At 39.3% G+C, this 10,355-nt stretch overlaps 1 long non-coding RNA gene across 1 annotated transcript; it reads right to left on the bottom strand.

The window, feature by feature from the left end:
• Positions 1 to 409: 409 nt before the first annotated feature.
• LOC136794580 (uncharacterized) lies at positions 410 to 10,083 on the bottom strand. The gene is made up of 3 exons (XR_010841565.1): positions 9,967 to 10,083; positions 8,124 to 8,222; positions 410 to 480 (listed from the first exon to the last, which is right to left on the bottom strand). It is a non-coding gene; the product is annotated as an uncharacterized lncRNA (long non-coding RNA).
• Between the last annotated feature and the right edge of the window lie 272 nt (positions 10,084 to 10,355).

Below are 10,355 nucleotides of genomic sequence, written 5' to 3'. Positions count from 1 at the left end.
CCTCCCCACTGGAAACCTAACTGTGCGTGGGTCCTGCTGGGTGCCCGAACTCCTCCCCTCCCCCAGCGCCCCTTAGGGGTGCTGGTCCCGGAGATCTGGTCTTTACTTTGCTCTCTCTTCCCTCCCTCCCACTCCCTCAGGACCCACACGGCTGGAGGGGGCCTCGGTGGGCAGAGGATCAGGCCTGGGATCTCAGCAGGCTCCCTGGGGGCCTGAGTGGGCCAGGGAAACCTGGCCACGCTCCCCTTTGATCCTCTGTCCTCCCAATGGTCTCCCAATTTCCCCCTTCGGGTGTGGGATCCCTTCCCCTCCCCCAGCTGCCTCTCAGGGGCGCCTGTCCCATCCCGCTTCCACTTCTCCTCCCCCTAACTCCCCCCAGGCCCCACATCCTACCGGTCGCTGGCGGTTCCTCCTGTCCCCTTAGGTGTCTGTGGTCCCCCCGTAAGAATTTTTTGAGAGATCAGCTGGATAAGAACAACCCTAGGAGAAAGTAAGAAGGATTTAAGTAGATATTTTTCCAAAGAAGTTATAAAAATGTCCATTAAATACATTAAAGGTGCCGGGAGGAGCTGGGGCGGGGGCAGCCACAGAGGTGGCACCAGAGTCAGGGATTTGGTCTGAGGTGCTAAAAGAGTGCTGGACCCCCAGTGGGACAAAAGACATTAAAATCATTTGTTTTAATGCTCAACACCACTAATCATCAGAGAAATGCAAATCAAGATCCTAGTGAGGGTACCACCTCATGCCAGTTTGGATGGCCACTATCAAAAGAACAAAATAATAAGTACTGGTGAGGATGTGGAGAAACCGGAACCCTTGTTGATGGGAATGTAAAATGGTGCAGCTGCTTTGGGAACCAGTATGGAGATTTCTTTAAAAGTTAAAAATAGAATAACCATATAATCCAGCAATCCCACTTCTGGGTATTTATCCAAAAGAATAATAAAAAAAAAACCCTCAAAGAGATATTTGCATATCCATGTACATTACAGCATTATTTAAAATAGCCAAGCATGGAAACAACCTAAGTGTCCATCAAGGAATGAATGGATAAAGAAAATACATGTTGGGTTGGCCGAATGTTCTTTCAGTTTTTTCCGTTAGGTGGCTCTAGTAGCACTTAGTTGTCTTTAACTTCATTCAAAACAATTTTGTTAGATTGTATTGTGACAGCTGTCATATCAGCATGCATTTTTTTAAAAACATCAAAATTGGTGAGTTTTTATGTAGCCATTTTAATATTGGAGATGGAAGAAAAACATTTTCAGCATATTTTATTTTATTTTTTCAAGAAAGGTAAAAATGCAACTGAAATGCAAGAAAAGATTTGTGCAGTGTGAGGAGAAGGTGCTATGACTGGTCGAACGTGTCAAAAGTGGTTTGCGAAGTTTCATGCTGTAGATTTCTCACTGGAAGATGCTCCACAGTCAGGTAGACCAGTTGAAGTTGATAGCAATCAAATTGAGATATTAACTGAGAATAGTCAACATTTTACCACACTGGAAGTAGCTGACATACTCAAACTATCCAAATCAAGCACTGAAAATCATTTGCAACAGCTTGGTTATGTTCATTGCTTTGATGTTTGGGTTCCACAAAAGTTTAGCGAAAAAAACGTCTTGACCTTATTTCTGCATGCTATTTTCTACTTAAATGGAATGAAAATGTTCCATTTTAAAACAAATTGTGATGGGCATTGAAAAGTGGATACTGTAGGATACTGTGGAATGGAAGAGATCGTGGGGCAAGCAAAATGAACCACCACCAACCACACCAAAGGCCAGTCTTCATCCAGAGAAGGTGATGTTGTGTATATGATAGGATTGGAAGAGAGTCCTCTGTTATGAGTTCCTTCTGGAAAACCAAATGATTAATTCCAACAAGTACTGCTCCCAGTTAGACCAACTGAAAGCAGCACTTGATGAAAAGCGTCTGGAATTAATCAATAGAAAATGCATAATCTTCCATCAGGATAACGCAAGACTGCATGTTTCTTTGATGACCAGGCAAAAACTGTTACAGCTTGGCAGGGAAGTTCTGATTCATCTGCCATATTCACCAGACATTGAACCTTTGGATTTCCATTTATTTTGGTGTTTACCAAATTCTCTTAATGGAAGAAACTTCAAGTCCCTGGAAGACTGTAAAAGTCACCTGGAACAATTCTGTGCTCAAAAAGATAAAAAGTTTTGGGAAGATGGAATTATGAAGTTGCCTAAAAAATGGCAGAAGGTAGTGGAACAAAATGGTGAATACGTTGTTCAATAAAGGTCTTGGTGAAAATGAAAAATGTTTCTCCCCCTCCCTCTTTAAAACCAAAGGAACTTTTTGGCCAACCTAATATTTTATATACATTATATATATAGTGTGTGTATATATATACATATATATGACTATTATTCAGGCTTCAAAAAGGAAATCCTGTCATATACTACAACATGGATGAACCTTAAGGACATTATGGTGAGTGAAATAATCCCATAGCTAAAAGACAAAAATTGCAAGATTCCGCTTATATGAAGTATCTAAATTAGTCATAGAAACAGAAAATAGAAATGTGGTTGCCAGTGAGGGAAGAAGGGAATAATTGCAAAATGTCACCAGGGAACGTTTTGGGATGTAGTAAGATTCTATATCTTGATTGTGGCAGGGTTTACACAACTACATACAGTTGGCCAAATTATAAAAATACTACAAGATGATCTCTGTGAATACTAGATAAACCTAACAGCAGTTGAAGGATCATAGACAGTGAATTCAGGAATTCCTTCATCTGAGTCAAAGCTCACCTCTTTCCAATCAGTGTGACCTCAAGGGTCTTATATAGTGTGTGGTTCTCATTTTTCTCATCTGTAAAATAATGGTCATAAAATTTACCTCTGTGTAGAGCTCTTTTGGCACAGTGTTTGACATCTGCACATAATAGATTTTTTTTCTAATTTCCCTTCCCTTCCCTTTAAGCCAGTATTTTTCAAAGTATGACTTTTAGACTTCTAGCATCAAAATCACCTGTTGTATATTAAAATGCAACCCCTGAGAATAAGGTTGCAGAAAATACATTTTAACAAGTGCCGAAATTGAGCTTACAGTGTTACTGTGATACCCTCAGGCCCCACTTGTTCCCAGCCTCTGCAACCCTTCTTTTCCACAAGCAAAATTCCAACCTGAAGAATCTTCCTCAATCTCTAAGAATGATTTTAACCTTGAATCATGAAGGACTTGTTTTTATGTTTTTTTTTCTCTAAGTGTCATTAGTAGACTTCCTGTATTAGAATATCTTGGGGGTGCTTGTTTAAAATCCAGATGTTTGAACCACAATCCATTCCCTCCAAATTATAATTTCTGGGGGTAGGAATTCAGAAATCTGCATTTAAACAAGCTTCCTAGGTAATTCTTATAAACTTTGAGAACTATAGCCAAACCCAGCAATCACACTTACCAAAAGCGAGACTAATCTTGGGCCCAGTTTTGCTAATTCAATTCATATCTACTGTCCTATGCCTGGTTCTCACTTCTAAGCAGCAGGAATGGAGGACTTCATTGTATTTGTAATGGAAGATTCTGGCCCCAAACTACAGTCCAGTGAACAGATTCTGATTCCTACTGATATTTCTTTATTCTGAAAGTGCTTATGGAGCAACTAATCTAAGTGTTAGGGATACAGCAATGACAACAGAAAAAGAAAAAGCCATGCTTTCCTGGTTTTCTAATAGCATACACAGACAATTAACAAAATTAACCAATTAAATGTAGCCTGTTAGATGACTAAACGTTATGGAGAAAAATGAAACACTAAAAGAAATAGAAGTGGGAAGATTATAATTTTAAATAGGATGATGGGGAAAGGTGTAATGAGAAGGTGTTGATCGACCTGCTACCTTAGCTCCCTAATGTGGTCTAATGAAAAATAATACTTTTGTTACTAATGTCCTGCCTACACTTTTTGGGGGAGCATGCCAATAATTGAATGGGTCACCGCCTGATATGGACTGTTGGTCTAAGCCCACCACCTGAAGTCTCTCACCATAGCCTTCAGATGTCAAATTCTGGGATGGGACTTACTTTCCTAAAGCCTGGAGCTGGGTCTGGCTATGAGGTCTGCCCCATGTCATTTTTCTCAGTTTGGTCATTACCAACCCTACCTAGAGATAGTCGCCTGGATTTGATGGGCTAATTGCAGTGATAGACTCCTACCAGAAGAGGGTAGCAGAGGGTTGCAGAGTAAAAGCTGCTGCCGGCCTAGATCTTCCCCCACAGCTCTTGTTTAAGCAAAGCACTAAGGTAGTCAAAGTCAAGAGGTGAGTTCACTGGGGAAAGCATTGGCCTCAGCAACATCTTTTACAAGAGCTGGGACTGGTATGGAATTGCACACGCACTGGAAAAAAAGAGAGAGCACAGTATATGAAAGTGACATTTTTGATACACTTTTCTAACAAGCTCTCTTACCTACTAACAAATATTCAATTTCTTGCTAAGTAACATAGATTCCATGACATAAATGTCTATCCCTACTGTGGCCCCTCTTTACTCCTTCCCTGTTAAATTCCACTCCATTAACAACACAATGGCTTCTAAGTGTTCTGAGAGAGCTTAAGACTCGGTAAACATTTATTCATCTCGAGTCCCAGCTTAAGTTGAGCCTATACAGAATTAAAAGTGGAGTCTCAGAGCCTCCCCTTATTTGAGAATAACGTGAAGGCAGGAATGAGACCACTGTGTGGGGTTCTTCTCTGCAATCCCAGCAACTAGCCCAGTGCCTGGTACCTTAGAGACACTCATTGCTGTTTATTGCAAGACTTCATATTATTACAAAAGGCAATTAGCCCAGATGGCAATTTTTAAAGTTCTTCTTTCTAAAAAGGGAATGAGGCATGACAAATTTCATTTCTACTTTATGCTCAGCAGAAACCAGACATAAAGCCTCCTTTGTCAGCAGTACCAAGCAGGAAGCCACTCACGTACTGATCTCTTTGGGCAGCAACCTGACAGTGACACTGAACAAATGAAGATTCAGTTGAATTAGAGGAAAGCAGAATGTCCTTAAAATGATCATCCCCCTGACCCTTGGTCCAAACAAGGCCAAAAGTCAGTAGTATCCTCTGTGCTCCTGATCGCTAGGATACTGCCGCCTGTCAGCTACAGCAGATTTACCAACATCTCTCCCAGGACAAGAACGAACAGAATTCTGGGCAAGAAGCAAGATAATATTCTTGACTCCCAGGGCCAAATATATGAGAAAGGCAAAGGAATAGAATTCATTGAGTTTTTTTCTTTCCATGCTTTCCATGCTTAGTTTTTATAACACATCTGTAGAAAGATATTATTATTTTCCTCATTCTTAGGGGGCAGTAAAGAGAGATAAAAAGACTCATTCAAGGTCACTTACCAGGTCTATTGATGTTAGGGTCCATGTTTTTTTCTATTCCTCCATGCTTCAGTACAAAGTAACCCACGAGTCATGTTTTAAAACTTACAAAATACATTAATATTGATTTTCTAATTTATTCATCACAAGCTCTATATTGGACAGATAAAATATTAGTTCTCTCTTCGGACAGATGAGGATACTAAGGCCAGAATGGGAGCATATGAATTTTGACTATAAATCCTATCTTCTTTAAACAGATGGCCTGCCCTTGTAGAGTAGGTCAGGCTGCTCAACTTATAACTAAGAACAGGCCAACAGGTCTTTACAAGATAAGATCTGTCCTTTTAGTCTTAGATGGGTGCTTAATAGCAACTCAACCTGCCCATACGTAAGGTGATTAAAAACATACAAAATTGCCTTTCCTTTACTCAAAATGCTGAAAAGACATCAAAAATAATCACGGTCCTTGCTGCTTTCTAACATGTGTGGAGGGGATGGGGAGGGAGGTGGTGGTGACATTATTATCAGATAAGGAGGTAACAGAAACCAAGTGGTGGGGCAGTCCAGTTGTTTGGTGGAGTACATTAATGAATTTTTAATGGTAAGTTTATACAAACCTGAAATTTAGGGATCAGTTTAGCAGTAGGGTCTAATAAGAGCTAAATTTGTTACAGAAGAAAATCACAGGATGTGCTTTGTTTTGCTTGAATTAACACTAAACAGCAACAAAGGGAAAATCCTGAAATTCACACAGAGAGCTATATTGAATAGACATGAAGTCCAAGGTGAAATGTGACTATAACAATTGACCTCCCTCAGAATTTCAGAAATACTGGAGAAGAAATTTGGTATGCAATGGGAGGCGGGGCGGGGGGCTTGTCAAGTTAATTCAATCCAGGTATTAAGAAGAAAGGAGAGCCTAACTGATGTCTAGATTATACCTGGAGTCCACAGTATGATGTCCCAGTGTTTATTGAGCAATTACTTTGTGTCAGCTTTGTTTAATGTATTTTCCGTACATGGTTTTATCCAATTCTCATAACTCTATTAAGTGAATAAAAGGATCATCAACGTTTTACAAATGAACAAGGAGACTTAGAGATATTATGTAATTCCTCTCAAAATCCCATGGGAAATAATCAGAATCAGGATAGGATCAGATAGGTCTACTTGATCCCGGTGACTGTGACCTTAAAAAATGTTTTTCTCCATAATTTCAAGAACTTGAAAATATAATTATAGTTAGAGCAGAAACTTTTTATCTCTAAGTTATTCATCAATTTAGATTCAACTCTGTCACAAAGAGTTAACATGACTTCCAAGAAATATGCTAATAGAGCCATTAGTTAGAATGCTTCCTTATTATCACCATTTAAAATATAATCAAAACAAGTTATTCTAATGAAATTCTCTCACAGTTTGCAAACTTCTCTTCATTATACCCAGGAAGTAAATGTATATGTCAAGGAAAAGCTTAGGTTCCTATTTAACTTTTAGAAATTTTAACTTCCAAGGATAAATTAGTATGATAGAATTATTTAACAAAAAACTCTCAGGTTTTTTGCATTTATATCGTGGAAGCAGCCTCAAATATGTAAAGGGATAGTGATGCTTTTATACCTAAAGGTAATTTGGAAATATGCAATTCAATAAGCTGGCCTTTGAGCTGGGCTCTGACTGGTTGGCAGGTGGGATTGGTGATAAGAGAAAGGGATCAAAAATAAATAGAGGGACTTCCCTGGTGGTACAGTGGTAAAGAATCCTCCTGCCAGTGCAGGGGACACGGGTTTGATCCCTGGTCCAGGAAGATCCCACATGCCACAGAGCAGCTAAGCCTCTGCGCCACAACTACTGAGCCTGCGCTCTAGAGCCCGCAAGCCACACCTACTGAGCCCGTGTGCCGCAACTACTGAAGCCCACACCCCTAGAGGTGTGCTCCGCAATGAGAAGCCACTGCAACGAGAAGTCCACACACAGCAACAAAGAGTAGCCCCCGCTCTCGGCAACTAGAGAAAGCCCGTGTGCAGCAACAAAGGCCCAATACAGCCAATAAATAAATAAATAAATAAATACAAATAAAAATAAATAAATAAATAGATAGAATATTTGGGTCCTCTCCAGGAGGAATTTATACTTCAAATAAGAAGCCTAGTTGCTTACATATTAAATAACTGGGGAATTTTTCAAGAAAATCCACTAGGAAATGATAATATGATGCTAAAATAACACAAATAACTAAAAATTAATGAGTGATTTCTATTGCCAGGCACTAAGGAAGAAAATTTCCTTATATTATTGTATGACAGCTTTATAAAGTCTTTATTATTTATTTCCATTTTACCAGTGAAGAAAGAGATTCTGTCATGGGCATGGAGATAAGGGGAAGGGGAGGGAAGGGCTTGCAGTCTGAATCCAGGAGCCAATAGTCCCCTTTACTCCCAACCTGGAATCTAGTGAGTCTTTGTATTAGTATTATCTTCTAGAGTGAATGGGGCTACTTTCACCTACCAAAATCATCCTGCCATGTAGCGTCTCCTATATCTTAATCATTCTAGAAGGGCTTTGTTGGATGGTTAATAGATCAGCCATGAGTGTTTTGGGATGCAAGTAACTAAAATTTGTTAACTACTGACTTAATATACATGAATTATGACTCTCATATAACAAGCATCTTTGCTGATGGTATGGTTCAAAGACTCAATGAAAACAGAGTGAACATCTCTGTCATTGTATCATTCTCCTGGCTTTTTCTCACCTTCACATGGAGGCTGCCTCCACTTCAGGCACCATATTAGCATCCATAACAGTATGAATGAGTAAAGGGATAAGTTCATCTTTGTGGGTCTCCAGGTAGCTATAAGAGTAATAATATTAATATGAATAACTATAATAAGAGCAGTAATAATAACTTTGATGTATTTGTAGCTGCACATATGGTAGGTTGTATAATATTTTTCCACAGATTTTCTTACATAATCCTTCTGACAATTCTAGGAACAAATATTATTATCTTCATTTTACATATGATGAGGCTGAGACCCAGAAAGGTAACATCATATCTTCAAGGTCATATAGTTAGTAAGAAGGAAAAGCACAGTTCCAGATCTGTTCTTTCTGGCTCTCACTGTGATGCTTTTAATCCTATGCTGTACTGATTTTTATAAGCATTGAATGAGTGATTGAATATATTGGTGTGTAACTATACTTCAAAACCTCTTTCAAATGCCACATTCTCCATCATGCCCTTCATGATCACTATTCTTTTAAGATTCCTCTTTCGGGCTTCCCTGGTGGCGCAGTGGTTGAGAGTCCGCCTGCCGATGCAGAGGACGCGGGTTCGTGCCCCGGTCCGCGAAGATCCCACATGTCGCGGAGCGGCTGGGCCCGTGAGCCATGGCCGCTGAGCCTGCGCGTCCGGAGCCTGTGCTCCGCAAGGGGAGAGGCCACGGCAGTGAGAGGCCTGCGAAAAAAAAGATTCCTCTTTCCCTCTTTTCAACTTCTGTTTATTTGTTACATCTCTATGGCATCTTACCCATCATTCTGTTCAGGGTCATTTGCCACTTTTCCTTATTTCTTATATTCTATCGTAAGAACCTGTTGAACAGTGTCCACACCCATTATTAAGCTCAAGCTTGTGGTAGGTGCTTAGTAAATATGTGCTGAGAAGTCAACTGAAACTCTCTGCCTGGCCTTGCTGCCTGCTGTTTTATGAAGTGTGCTGGAATCTGGGATTCAATTTGGCTGAGTCCAATTGCTTGGCGTCTCTTTTGCCATTGCTAGATGTGCCGGTCATGAAACATAATTGATAATCTCTGGAAATAAATATGGGATTCAGCAACTTTATAATATTCAACTAGCCCAACCAATAATCTCCAGAGTGGAAAATACAGCTTTTCTTTTTCTGCACAAATAAAAATTCAGTCCCAGAAAGCCCTCACGCAGAAACGAAGACCCAACACAGCCATAAATAAAAATAAATAAATAAAAATTCAGTCCCATATATTAAATCAAGGGGTCTTTTTTGGTGATATATTAAATATTTGTATTTTAAGGTAACAGTACATTTAGAAACAGTATCATAAAAATTGTCACTTTCTAGTTGCATGTTACATCTCTTTATTCTAGAACTTAAGTTTATTAAGTGTTTATTGTATATTTCCTATTCATTAGATATCCTGAGAGTGCTGTCTCATCTGTTCATTCTTTCCTTAACCCAGAAAATATTTAATGATAACACCTATTCCATACATGACACTATAGGAAGAACTGGAAATAAAGAGATATTGTAGTATTACAGATATCAGGAAGAATTATATTCAAGGTACATTAGTAGGCAAAGGAATGAGCCAATTTTCTTGAAAACATTATAGCAGCCATTATAGAAGACGAAATATTTGAAGAAGGATGAGAAGGAATTTGTTAGCTGAACAAGAAGATAATAGGATAAAGGAAAAATCATATATAAGCATATCAAAAATATGACACATTGGGGAAATATGAGTAATTCTATGTGGGTAAAGTATGCATTGCAACATGAGAGTGATGGAAGCAGAGTTGACTTAGCAGGTGGGCAATAAATCACAGTACATCTCACTTACCCAGTTAAGGTTCCTGTAGTCCTGTAAGGAATAACTGAGTGCAAATCAAACAGCAAAAGCCATGTTTAGTTGCTACTGTTGTTCAATGGTTATAATGGATTCTCCCATCTCCTGCATTGTTTTTTATCTGGTGAAGCAATAAGACAGGGTGATGCTCAGACCAGCTATACCACACACCATTATTTTGCATAAGTAGTGTACTAATTATCTATTTTTGGCTAATAAAGTACTCCCAAACTTATCAACTTAAATCAGCATTTTTTTCCCACACAGTTTCTGACAATCAGAGATCCTGGAGCAGATTAAGTGAATATTTTGGATTCAAGGGCTGTCATGAGGTTTCGGTCAAGCTGTCAGGTAGGGCTGTAGTCATCTGGAGGCTTGACATG

The sequence above is a fragment of the Kogia breviceps genome, chromosome 7 (genome assembly GCF_026419965.1).
Source record: "Kogia breviceps isolate mKogBre1 chromosome 7, mKogBre1 haplotype 1, whole genome shotgun sequence".
Taxonomy (NCBI): domain Eukaryota; kingdom Metazoa; phylum Chordata; class Mammalia; order Artiodactyla; family Physeteridae; genus Kogia; species Kogia breviceps.
This window is presented reverse-complemented; position numbering and strand designations above follow the sequence as displayed.